This window comes from Pimephales promelas, chromosome 21, assembly GCF_988280905.1.
Source record: "Pimephales promelas chromosome 21, fPimPro1.hap1.1, whole genome shotgun sequence".
In the NCBI taxonomy this organism is placed as follows: domain Eukaryota; kingdom Metazoa; phylum Chordata; class Actinopteri; order Cypriniformes; family Leuciscidae; genus Pimephales; species Pimephales promelas.
The window spans coordinates 21552094-21565367 of NC_142789.1; the positions used below are offsets into that span (position 1 = coordinate 21552094).

At 37.5% G+C, this 13274-nt stretch overlaps 1 long non-coding RNA gene across 1 annotated transcript in view; it reads right to left on the bottom strand.

Annotated features, from left to right (window-relative positions):
* The window catches only part of LOC120480349 (uncharacterized), a 72832-nt gene that overhangs the window by 10920 nt on the left and 48638 nt on the right, over nt 1-13274 (bottom strand). Inside the window, exons 2-3 of the long non-coding RNA XR_016148469.1 lie at nt 9293-9433; nt 5235-5439 (exon numbers count right to left, since the gene is read on the bottom strand). This is a non-coding gene — a long non-coding RNA (uncharacterized LOC120480349). The remainder of the gene's footprint in view (nt 1-5234; nt 5440-9292; nt 9434-13274) is intronic.

Sequence of the window (13274 nt, forward strand, 5' to 3'; positions counted from 1 at the left end):
GAAAAGTCGCTATTGTGTTGTCTCCAGCCCCAAAGAAAACATTATCACAGTGCGCTAGCTGGTTCACCTTTACCGCACCTCTCACTGCTACCTCACCACCTCCCAACGAGCTGCCAAACTAATACAAAGAGCGCAGCGGTTCGACAGGTCTGCCTCTGTAGCCTGATACGGCACAGGCTTGTCCGAGCTCTCCCAATTGATTCAGTGGCACGCTCCTTGTTTAAAAAAGACCAAGACGTTGGGGGGGGTAAGAGGACTTTTAGTTCATTCATTAATCACAGAAGTAAACAGGCCATCCAGTGACACCTGGTGAGGTTAATGCCCGGGACCCTGGAGTAATCACCACCTCCCCCACGCACCGACTCGCCGAACCACTCACATGAAAGCTTGTGATTATAGAGGAAATGGGAATTAGCAGAAACATTTCGGAAAAGGCAGTCTCCAGTCCGTTTGGTAGCGAAGGATGGATCGGCGGGAAAAAACGGAGAGGCCGTGGGCTGATTGGAGCCTTCCCTTGAGGGAGCCGAGCGGGGAGAGGCAGGGGGCCAAAGGTCGAGCCTACACCAAATTAGTAGTGTCTGTTATTCGAAACCAAAATAAAGCAGGAGCAGAAGTAAGCGATTTCCCCCCCTCCGATGCTGGAGTGCTTTCTGGGCTCTTTCTTGAAAATTACCGAGAGGCCACATCGCAATTAGTGGTTTGTTTCTTTTAGACTGAAATATGGCCATAATTCATAGCTTTCAAATCATTTCATTGGAAAGATGTATTGGCTAGCCAGGACTGAAGAAGTAATTGTAACACATGATATGGCAATTTGTTACCCCGGCAGCAAGTACACAAGGCATTTGCATAGCGTCGCATTAAACGTGGGAGAGCATATAATTAGTTTCCAGTATGGTGTGTAACAGAAAACTGACTGCGAAAGTTATCACACCTCTTCCATTAAAGAAGTATGAGGCACTAAACTTTGCTATACAGCTTGGCTTGTAATGGCTCCAGTTAGTGTCTCAAGTGTCAAAATATGCTTGGACGTACAGTACATTTCCAGATTTTTTCCTGTACCTTACACAACGTGACTGCCGGCCAGCTGAAAGCCAAGGTTGCTCGATATTTTGCTCCAATATACAAACACGATCCGCTGTTTAGAGCCTGTTTAGTACATCGACCATGAAAAATCACTCTCATGTGCGACTGATAAATGTTCAAATGAACGGCATGCCAGGGCTTTGTTTAACTGAGATTTTTAGGCCTAATCCATTTGACATGAGTCATTAAGTTCTCTATGCAATAATTACAGCATCCACGTAAGGTTCCAAAAGTGTGTTTCGATATATAACAGGCTTGCCTTTCCCAGAATGTTGTCTTTTTCCAATGAGAAACCAGAGCATCAGCTTTCCAAAGCATGAATAAGAATTCCTGCTCCAACGCTGTCTGTTGCTCATTACGGATTGTAGTATAACTTGGGTATCAAATATAGAGCATGTTTCCATCTCTGTTACATAATGACCTTACTTTGAGAGCAATCAATCCATTAATAAACAATTTGAAAATCTGATTGCACATGCAGAGGCGTAACAAAAGACCTGTTGTTTCAGGTCACTTATATGATGTCATTAAACTATACAGTCGGTTTAACAATGGTCACTCTTAGAAGTAGTATATCATCCTCTCCAAAACATTCTCGTTTGTTAAAACCTAAAACCCAGAAATGGAATGGAGGGTATTCATTGTATAATAAATATGTGGACATTAAACAAGTTTAAAACTTTTTTCGGATTTTACCTGTATTGTACCTTTTTGCTAAAAAATAATACGAATATTTTAATGTAGTTATACAAAACAATCGGACTATATTACAGTAGTTTATAGGCCACTGAAATCCTCTGATTTTCACAGCAATAGAACTAATAAACACTCTCTGCATCAGTATGAGACAAGAAAGTGCTACAAGACAACTCGATACGAAAGACGTGTGTCAGAAGGATATATCCGGCTCAAGAGGGATGAATAACGAAACGACGCTTTATTGAACAGTGTCCAAATTGTATGACAACAAAAGATTAGGAATGCAAGTATAATTTCGCACAAGTGTGATTTGTAAAGATCTTATAGGATTGCCAAAATCACAGTCTGTAGGAACCATTGTGGGAACTCTGGAGGTGGAGAACAGGTGAGGGAACTAGGAGACAAGATCTTGGAGAAATCTCAAGAGGGTAAATAACTCCGTATAGTCGAGGACCAGACTGTGTGACTGAGATGCGTGTTTAAATTCTATGTTGATTAACGCGTGCCGATTAGTTGCAGGTGCAGATGATGAATGTGAGTATGTGCAGGTGAAAAGCAGAAGGAGTGCTGGGAATTGTAGGACCGAGGTAGGACTAGTGCGCTTGTGACAATAGTTAATTAATATTAGCCTACTTGGCTACTCGGCCTACTCAGCACTTAAATGTATAATTACACTGTAACAAGGAGACCTAAAAATAAAGTGAAACCCAACTTTTTCACTAACCCGAATAATTGGACTGATTTACAATGTTTCCATAGATTACATGGATGAATAACATTGAACATTAACAAGAAATATCTTGCTGCTTGAAGGAGCAATTAACCATTTGGAATTAAACATTCCAAAGAGCCGTGTAATAGAGTGCAACAGTCGGGTTCCAGAAGTAAAAATCTCATTTGTTTGCTCTGTTGGGAACTGATCTTTAACCTTAACTTATAAACCTTTAAAGGCAGATCAACTGTGAGTTTCGAGGTTGTTAATCAATTGTATGCTTTTGTTAAAACCATTCTACATTATTTCAATATATTTATAAACAATCATGTGAAAGTCCTGATGAAAAACTACATCTGCCTACCCAGAGAAACCATCGCAACAAGTAAATTGCGGCAAAAGAACACTTTACCTTGGGATTGTAGATTTGTTCCCTCATTAAAACCGTTAAGTACAGTCTTTTACTTTTGTCTTCTCGTCAGATTTTAGGCAAAAGCCTACTTATTTGCGTCCAATCAAAGTTTGTAGGCTAATGCGGTGATTCAACTCGCAATTGGCTAGCTTAGATCATGGATTATAACTCGTAAACAAAGATCCCCATGGGAAAATACTTTCGGTTACAAGGTCGAAAAAGTAGGCGGGCACTACTCTATTAGAAAATATCAGGCCGTTGGATGGCGCGATTGACCAATCAGAAGCGATTATTCCAGAGAGCCTTGTAAGCAATGAAATCGTCTCCTCAAAAGATTTGGCAGCGTTGCACATCTGCCTGGCTACATCGCGAGAGGTGATAAATAGCAAACTACACTTAACGTCCTCAATAGAGGTTCACTGAGGGTTTTTTATGTGAAAGTTTACAAGTGCTCAGCAATAAATGAAGCCGCAGGAGCACTTTAAATGACAGAAGAAGTGGATTTAAACATCTGCTCTGCAATAGAGATTCCTGAATGCGGCGGAATGAGAGCCGCTCGCTCATCCAACACAGTCATTTTGGCATACCTGGATCTGGCCCAGTCAATGAAGACTACACATTTATAAGAGTTACATTACAGGAATTACATTAGCGGCGTGTCATAGAAACTAATTTACACTTTAAAACTGCACTGTGTCTGGCAGCTACATGTAAGATGTTTGGAGAAGGAATGTTTTGCCAAGAGCTCCTGGCAAAAAAAAAAAAAAAAATGACTGTAGGCCAACTCCGGAATCATTAAAAAATATTTAACGGCACATAGCAAATAGGGCCTACGTGCTGTAAATAAACCTGAGGGTTGCTGTGAATGAATAGAAGTCAATTAGGAAAAATTAATAGAATCTAAAATGATTTAAAAATAATACATAAAATTCAGTAATCACAATTAAATTCAGTTTGTTAACATCATGACCTACGAACGCACAACAATTCTTTACAGCATTTATTAATCTATATTAAAGGTAATTTATAAATGTTGTCGATTCATATTTCTTCAGCCTGCATGACATGCTGATTTATACTTGGAATGTTTAAAATCATTATATGTATAAAATAATAATTGTTCATTGTTAGCTCCTTACTCTGTGATATTTGCTAACGTTAAGAAATTAAACCTTACTGTAAAGTGCTTCCATTCTATTTGCAAGAGTTTATTTAAACACTGTTTTGTTGAAAGAATCTGATTTTACAAACATTATGGCTTACATTTTAAGCCCGTCAATAGATTGAAATAATCAGTCAGGATTAATGATTTTTGTCAGTTTCTTTTTAAGGAAATAAAACTGAATAGAATAAGTAAGCTTAGTCAGTTTTTGTGGATCTGAGTCGTGTGTGAACTGTGGGTGATATTTCATACTTGTTTAGCTTTGATAATTAAATTCCACCAGACCAAGACTGCAAATGACTCTTGTTAAACGTCCCATCTGGATTGAATTTATAAATAAATTAGACATTTGGCTAGAGAATGTTTCTGTAATATTGTCCCCTGAACTGTCAAAACTTTTCATTAATAGCTCATGACGCTACTCAGTGAGCCAGTTTCTCACCCACGGTAATGACTGTTTTATTCAAAAGTGAATAACTGTAATACTTATGCCTTTAATAAAATTAATGATAATGCTAAGTGATACTATAATGTGGACAAGTAATACTATAGTTTGAGGATGGAAATGGAAAAATAGAAATCATCTCTTGTTGGTGTTGATAGAGCAAATAATATAAAAAAAGGGACTAAACTCACTGATGAAACCACAACGGTAAGTAAATGTAGTTGCTTTGTCCATTAATAAAACAGCTCTTAAAAGGTGTTGAGATGAAGAAGTGCAGATACCATGATAAGATATACTGAAAAACAAAGCCAAATATATTTTGGGCCAAATCCGCTCAAACAGTGCGGTGGGAAATTACTACACAGAGAATGAAAATCTAAATTCATGGTCATAGTTTATATCATTCCATAACATGGAACAGATTTCATAACAGGTGATTTATTTCATCTAAGAACTATGCTAAAGCTGATTTTCTGCTGGCTTGATGGGAATGTTATTTGAGGTATATTTGCTTTATCCACTTGGGGAAAAATATCTGAGTCGAGAACGTAACTTCACTCGACTCTTCGTCCTTTGGTGACTTCGGAGGCCGTAACCTCTCCTTGTCCTCCAGTATTTCCCTCGATTCAAGAAAATCACTGATGGCATCGCTACTCGCAGATGAGGTTAAAACAGTTAGCCAGCTATCTGCCTGGCTCATTGAAGAAAGCATACTAACCTTGTACGCTGAATTAGCAAAGGGTTTCTGCATCGATAATCATCAATCTTCCATGGCAGCGGGTGCCTTCGGTGCAGGTCAGAGGCTGCCATGTGCAATCAAGAATGAGCTGGAAGTCTTCAGGGTGCTTGGAGAGACTCTTACCAATCCCAGATGAGAGCTTTACTTTGCCTCGAATTAGCTCACGAGTGCGTTTCCAGCGCACCTGCAGGCACAAAGGATAAACCACGAGTGCGTTTCAAAGCTTTAGTATGAAACAGAGCAGAACTCGTTGGTCTGAAAGCAACATTTTTTTTCACAAAGCCTTTTTTAAACACATTTTCTCAACACCTTGAAGGTGACACAATGCTTAATCACCATCACTGACATGCTCTTGTCTAAACTCCGTGGTAAAGATAAAATACAAACCACTGAGCTTCAAAAAGCTGCACGGGGAGGTAATTATATAAGAAAGGTTATAATGTAACTAATGAGGTGGTTTAATTTTAAAAATAATATTGCACCTCGCCTTTTAAAAAAAACAAGCTGCTTATCATATAGCAAAGAAAGATACTATAGCAAAAAAGGGGATCTTGACCTTAACTGGTCTAAAAATGCTATGGAAAAAGCTTGTAGAAACTTCAGTCACGGTAAATTAAGCATTCTGACAATCACAAAAGAATTCATGTCTTGACTTTAAACATCTGCATGCTCCTCAGCTCAAGTTTTCTCACGTGTTTGAAAAGATAAATAAGTCACAACATGTTAGATGTTAAGAGAAAATGAGCAAAAAATAAATAAACTAATTATGTTGTTGTCATACCTTCAGCACAGCAGATAATATGTCGTTGTCTAGCCCTAATTGGTTATTTTCTTTTGATGTAATGTTATCAATGTAGTGTGGCAGTAAGCCTTGATTTGATTTTGTTTTGGCATTTAAACGCGTTCCAGACCACAGCATGTTGACCTGATGGAAAGGTTGCATTTTCGACCTAATTTTCTATTATTAATTATTAATAATTAAAATGATTTAAATTGTTTGTATTTGTTTTAAATAGTTCAGGTGCACTTTAAAAAAGTATATGATCAATAAGACAACGTTTTTACATTGATCACAATAAGTAAATAAGTTCACAAGATTCAACTCATTTTTTAAAGTTGGTTAAATTGCACTTAAATTCCAAATAAGGATATATTTAGTGCTGTCCATGAAATAAAATAGGTTAAAGAAATCTTTATGTTCTCCTTTGTTTTATCGCCCTCTTTTTGAGCATCACTGAAGCGACCTGCAGAAATGAACAGTTTAAAAAACACCTCTTTTGGGTTCTGTTTCTACACGTCAAGACCTACAGAAATGGATCGGTGACCCCCTAACCTAAATAACATTGTACAATAAAGTCATTTTGGTAGGAAATATGTAGCCGAAATGCAATTAGATCCTTATACATCATCTCCAGAGTAGGTTTATCTAAGGGGAGGACAAGGCTTTTGAAACTGCACTCTTGCTGTGGAAATGTCTTCCAAAGGCTGACACCGTGCAGTCAAATGAAGAAAGATGGTGCTTGTGTGGAGCAAATGGCCCATGACCAAGCTTAAACACCAACTGTGGCATAAAACGAGTTGATAAATGTATCATAAATCTCCCCGACAGAAAACCCAGCGACGTTTCATTCATATTTCACACTTCTTTTTTCTTTTTCTATTTTACCTCTAACACCAAAATAGCCGGTTGTTAGTCGACCTGCGCGCCAATTAAAGTAGTTATTGGACGTGTTTACAAAAGTCTTTGTGTGCAGCAGTTCCTTCGGAAAGAGTGATTACTCCAGTTCAAGTGTGATCTGGAAAGCATTTGATTAACAAGCTCGATCCCATCCGCTGGAATGAGAGTTACCTTCTGATGCCATGGTCGTTCAAAAGCTTTTCTATGGTGTGGAGCATGGGGTAACCCAAAGGGAATGAAACGCAAACATGCAATTAGAGGGAGAGCGAAGGAATGAACAACAGAGAATAAAACAACCCACATTAAAAAAAAAAAAATAAAAAAAAAATATTGTATGTAGCAATGCCAGAGGTTATGGTTTTCCCAGGCAATACATCTTGCTATTTTGATAAATCGACAATCGTTGACATTGATTTTCAGTGGAAAAGTTTTTTGTTGTGGTTGCTTAAACGGTTTTATCAGAACTACTATGGATTGTGCTGAATTAATCAACGAGATCAGAGCACTTACAAAGCCAACGAAAAGGAAAACGCTTCATTATCATGTGAGGTTGAGCTACTCATAAAAGTCCAATCACATTCACAGAAACTTAAAGTGAGTCACAGCATACAGACATGCCAAGTTGGACTTTCTTAGTGGGTGGTCTTTCCTCTGCTTGATGTGGAAACTGAATTAGCACAGAGCCAATTTCGCCCTCGATCTGGAAACATTTTCTACCTTCCAGAACGCGCTTAATATAGAGACGTAATAAAACACCTTCGGCCTCTGGCGTGTTGTTTTACCAAATAACATCTAACTGGCCATTACTCCCCATTAAGGCTAATGGTTGGACTAATTATGATAATTCCATAAAAGGTGCTGTGTTTAGCCCAAACTGTGGACGAACATTAACTTAATGACTACGGCTGACCTCTCTCGAATGCTGCTGGGGGTGCATGTCTCTGATAGGCTATTAGTCACTAGCATTTTGCATTATCCTGTTTATGTAAAAGGCCCCAAAGAGCTATACAGTCATTCTCGTCTAGAGGGTTATCAGATCGTTGCCAATATCGGTTTCAAAACACAAATGAGGTGGATTTGCTCTCTGAGCCGCAGATCTAGCAATTTTAAGTAATGCTTGAAGAAAAAAAAGAAAGGAATATTTACCATGTGTCAACTTGTGTCATTGTAAACGGCAGACTAAATAGGTGTTAGATAAGGCTTTCCAAAGACGTACCTCTTTCACTGGATTATGGCGGAAATCCCCTCCACACCCTCTGAGTGGAATCAATACTGGAATGTCAAACACTAAGAAAGCCTAGTCGTGGATACCTTCATGTGAAATAACTTGCCTTTCCAAAGAGACAACCTTTAGATTCCGCAGGGTAGCTATATGTTTTGTCTTATTGCCGAGGCACTGGACACACCGCAGCTCATGAACGAATGCATTAGGGCCGCTTAAATATTTTTCTTTGCCACTTTCCCTGCGAATTCTTCGAGATCCTTTCAGCAATCAGGAAGATTTCCGTAAAAATGTTGTCATTCTGCCTCGGCTAAACGCTCGAGTCGTGGCACTCTGCGGTATTCTGTTTTCATAAGAGCGGCGGTATCGGCTGTTAAAAGTCAGGGCACAGTATTAATTGTATATACGAGCCGCTGGCAGGCATGCATTGCTGCTGATTAACACTGGGTCTGGAACCAAAGCTGTTGTCCCAGGTGCGCTGTGTTTAGAAAGGGACTGGATCCAAAATGAAATACTTTTGCAGAGGAAGTCCATCACAGCCCGTGCGCTGGCGAGCCAGACCACATATAACCACTTTTGGTGCGCCTCCGCTTCCTCAATTTCATTGTTAAAAGAAGATTTTTGAGAGAATGATCAAGGCCAAGAAAAGATTAAGCCAGATATTCAACTAGGGGTTTTCCTGCCCCGATACAATCTCGTTCTACAAGCCAACACATTCAGAATGGTTTTAAGAATTTATAAGGATTATGATTAGTTAGTATCAGTCATCTAATCTTATATGTTTAGTACAACCTGAGACGCTTTACTGTTTGTATCACTTTGCAGAGTCTAGAATATGTGAGCTATTTGAAAGCAGTGTGATTTCAATGGTTACATCCGAAAGCTGAGAAAAGCTGCCTTCGGAGGATAAATTCCATGGCAGGAAGGTGTCAAGGCATTATTTGCTTCACTTCCTGTCTCCCGAGATTCCTTCATTTGATTGATTTTTGAAGGCAATATCCTTTTCTGACTTTGATATCCCACAATCTTTAAAGCTACTAATAAATAAAGATGGCATCTGAAAGTTGCAGTTGGGGGTGATAGTTTCTGTAAATGTACATCTTTGACCAACATTTTCCACTTTTGACCTCAACGTACCATGGAAGCGTTTCGAAGTCGTCTGCTCTCGCGGTACCGATCACAGCAAATTGCACAGCGCAGCTTCAAGTCGAACACACCTTTTCTCTCGATTCTCTCACCAGCGAGCAATGAATGGGAAATGGAAAACCTGGAATGGAGCTTGAAGGGCAAAAAAATAAATAAAATTAGTCTTTTGGAAGAATTTATCCACGAAAAGGAAAACCTCTTCTAGTTCAGTAACATTCACTTGTGTTAAAACAAATCTTAATATCTTACGCAGTGTTGCTTTCAGGTAAATTTCTCTTGTTTTAGAATTTTATTATTATTTTAACTAGAAAAAACAACTTGTAAAGCTTGATGCTTTGGCTTAACTCAATATCCCACTCTTAACCATGCTGTAATGAATATTCAGTTCCACAAAACTGCTTTAATATATAGCATGGCTCTTTGGTTAATTAAAGGATACATGAAACTTTTTACGTAGTTGGCGACCAACCAAGAACACTAACACAATAAGCATTATTGCTAATGACTGTCTTGAATTGGGGGGCTACGCCATCGTTCGGTTGCACCATGTGCTGTCTCTGCCTTCAACAGAGCTGCCAGGATCATGGTAAATGGTGTTGATTAGAGCAACTCTGGTACGCTGAGCCAAAGCAGCTGCTTTGATTCTGACTGATTGCTGGACATAGGGAATTAAATGAAGTATTCACTTGTCAGGGAGTGTTTGGTTGACTACATGTGCACTACATTATTACTTTTTTTAAGCTTCACATCATATCCTTACGGATGTCTAAAGTCATTCTGTCTGTCCAACATGTGAGAGTTCTGATGTCCCTCACTGTAAAAAAAAATAATCGTGTATAATTTTCTTATAATTCAACGTCCCGATGTCAATTATTGCAAATATATATTATTAGACTATTCTATAGGCTACAGTCCCATGCTTAAACTGAAATTATGAGTTTGTTTGAGAGCATAGAAACTACAACCTGCAGTCAATGAATTTACATGCCTATATCTGACTTCATTAGTCCATAAAGGAGGGCATCTGCAGCTCTTTACAATCAAATGGACTGTATACTCAGTGTCAGGTTGCTTGATGAAGTGGCAGGGAGTTCTGGCTGTCAGTCTAGGAACTGCAACACATTATTACTTCAGCAGTACCGCACATAGAGTAATTAATGTCCATACATGCTCCTGTTTCCTCCCGTCTCCTGGCCCCACGCTCCACTGTTGAAACATGAATGACTCTCTAAGGGGTCACAGAGCGTGTTTTTACAAACTACCCTTCCTCTCTTGGCACAGTTTAATTTACATGTCATCTGCAGAGATGAACACCACCGACACTGAATGTCCGTTTATGTCCAAGAGGTCTTGATGAGCCAGTGACAATTACATTTGGAACAAAAATTTGGGCATAGCAGGACATATATGCAACGATACACCAAGGAATATGTAAAGTTGCTAAATATCTTTGACATAATAGCAGTCATTGCATGTTAATTGAATGTATAACTTAAATTAAGTCAGATAAAATTAAGCTAGAAGTACACAAAGGTCAATATTACACCTGAGCTGTATGATTGTCATTGAAACTGCTCTGAAAAAACTGAAAACTGACTATAATATAAAGTATGTAAGTAATATGAAGAATATTTTGTATTTAATTAAAAAAAACAAATGGAAGTAATGTCATATCAGATTTTAAAGCTAAAATTAATAGTGACATCAGACTATTTAAATACATATTTTTATAATCCTGAAAACGATGCTTAAATAAAGAAATAAAATTTTATTTTTATAAATGTCATATTAACAGTTATGGCAACGCAGATTTTGCCTCATGTAAATTAACATTTCTCATGACCTTGAAGGCCATCACATTCATAAAAACAGGGCATGGAGTGAAATTATATTAAAATATTGCTAATAAATTAAGCCCCAAAACAATACAAAACCATGTGTAATTTCTGAAGGAGAGAAGACTGCCTAAATGTATGCATGATTTAGTAAATAAAATTGATAACACAAACTGAAAATTACATTTTTCCTGCTCAGATTTTTAAAAATAAATATCCACTTTTAAATATTCACGAATCGTCACTGAAACTGTAATTTTGGAGGAACGTGACTGAATTTGGCTATTTGTACATTAATTTGAAAAATGTGTAACAATATGCATAATAAATCTGTACAATAAACTGTATATCCAGCAAAAAAAAAAAAAAAATGTTCTAAGAACATTTCGCTAACATTCCTGTTAAGTTATAAAAGTTATTTCTTGGTTATGCAAACGTTAAGAGAACATTCCACTTGGGAATAGTAGTTTAAAAACGTTAGTCGAACGTCAAACTAAAATGTTTCAGAACATTCCATTAACAACATATAAATAATGTTTTTGTGTTAACATTTAAAGAACATTATTTAGACCCAATAATTTTGAACAGACATTCTATTAATGTTACTTAAAGTATGTTTGTTCATTACTTTGAGAGAACATTGGGAAACACTTTACAATGAGGTTTCATGATTAGTTAACTACACTATAACCATAACACGAAGTAATTATGAACTGCACTACTACACAATTTATTAATCTTTGTTAGTGATAATTTCAACAGTACCAATACATTATTAAAATCAAAAGTTGTATTTGTTAGCATTAGTTATGCACTGTGAAGAAAAACATGAACAAACAATGAATTGTTATTAACAAAGATGAACAAAGACAGCAACATATTTATTGCTCAAGGTTAGTTCATGTTTGTTAATACAGTACATTACCTAATATTAACAAATTAAACCATATTGTAAAGTGTTACCGAAACTTGCAAGAACAAGTTACTGCATTAAAGATTTCTGTCATGGCTTACAATTTTAAAGAAAGATCTTCTGAACATGTTCTCTATAAGTGAAAACATAAAGGATGAGGTTTTAAACTATGTGTGTGTTGGGAGAAAAAGGGTGCGATGTGCAGTAACCTATGCATAGATGTGTATTGCGCGTGTGTGTGTGTGTAGGCATGGGGGAAGGAGCACATCTGAGAGCAATCCCCTCATGTGACAAAATGCAGACATAACAGTCTGCATCGACACTTGTTACCAGCACATAAACACTTGCCTTAGAGAGAGTGGGTCGAGAGAGGGCCTGTAGCAGCTGAATGGGGCTGGAGCAGATCTGCTATTTATCAAACCCTAATTAACTGTTAATTTGCCAACCTTTAGGTTCAAGCATGTGACCAATTTATCACACCCAACAAACAGACTATACAGCTCTCCCAAGGGGTGGTCGACAAGACAGTCAGCGCTAACGCCCTGAGATCCAAGCCCATTAAGTCTTCTTATATACAAGAAGAGTTTGAAAGTGACCACCAGCAACACTAAAAAATAAAAATAAAAAATAAATAAAATAAAAGGACATTGGTAGGATTCTAGATTTGAAAAATTTAAAGCACAAAATATGGCTTGGCAGATCCAGTAAAAATGTACTATATCAATGAAAATTCAACCCAAACATGCAAATTGTCTCTCCAAATCTGTATTATTTTCTACGGTGGAACACAATTTTGGGTAACACTTTATTTTACGGTGTCCATGATACAGAGTAATTACTTAGTAGTAGACATTGCAATAACATGTAACAAAATGTAATTAACATGTAATTGACAATCAACCTGTACTTACAGACTGTAATCACACTCATGTAATAGGCAGCTGCTGTTACACATGTAACAGGCCGAGTCAGTTACATGTGTTACCGACTTGGTACAATGTAATTTTATAAGAAAGTACTTTATACTTCTCAATGTAACAAGTACTTAAATATGTTAATATGAAAAAGTTACACATGGTCCTTTTGTCCCTTCTAAAATAGTGCATCAAGATTGTACTTAAGTGTACTTAATAAGGTACGTAGATCCACATGTAGTACACTTAAGTACAATCTTGATACATTTTATTTTACGCAGCTTATCCCTGTGTAATATGTAATTGCGATG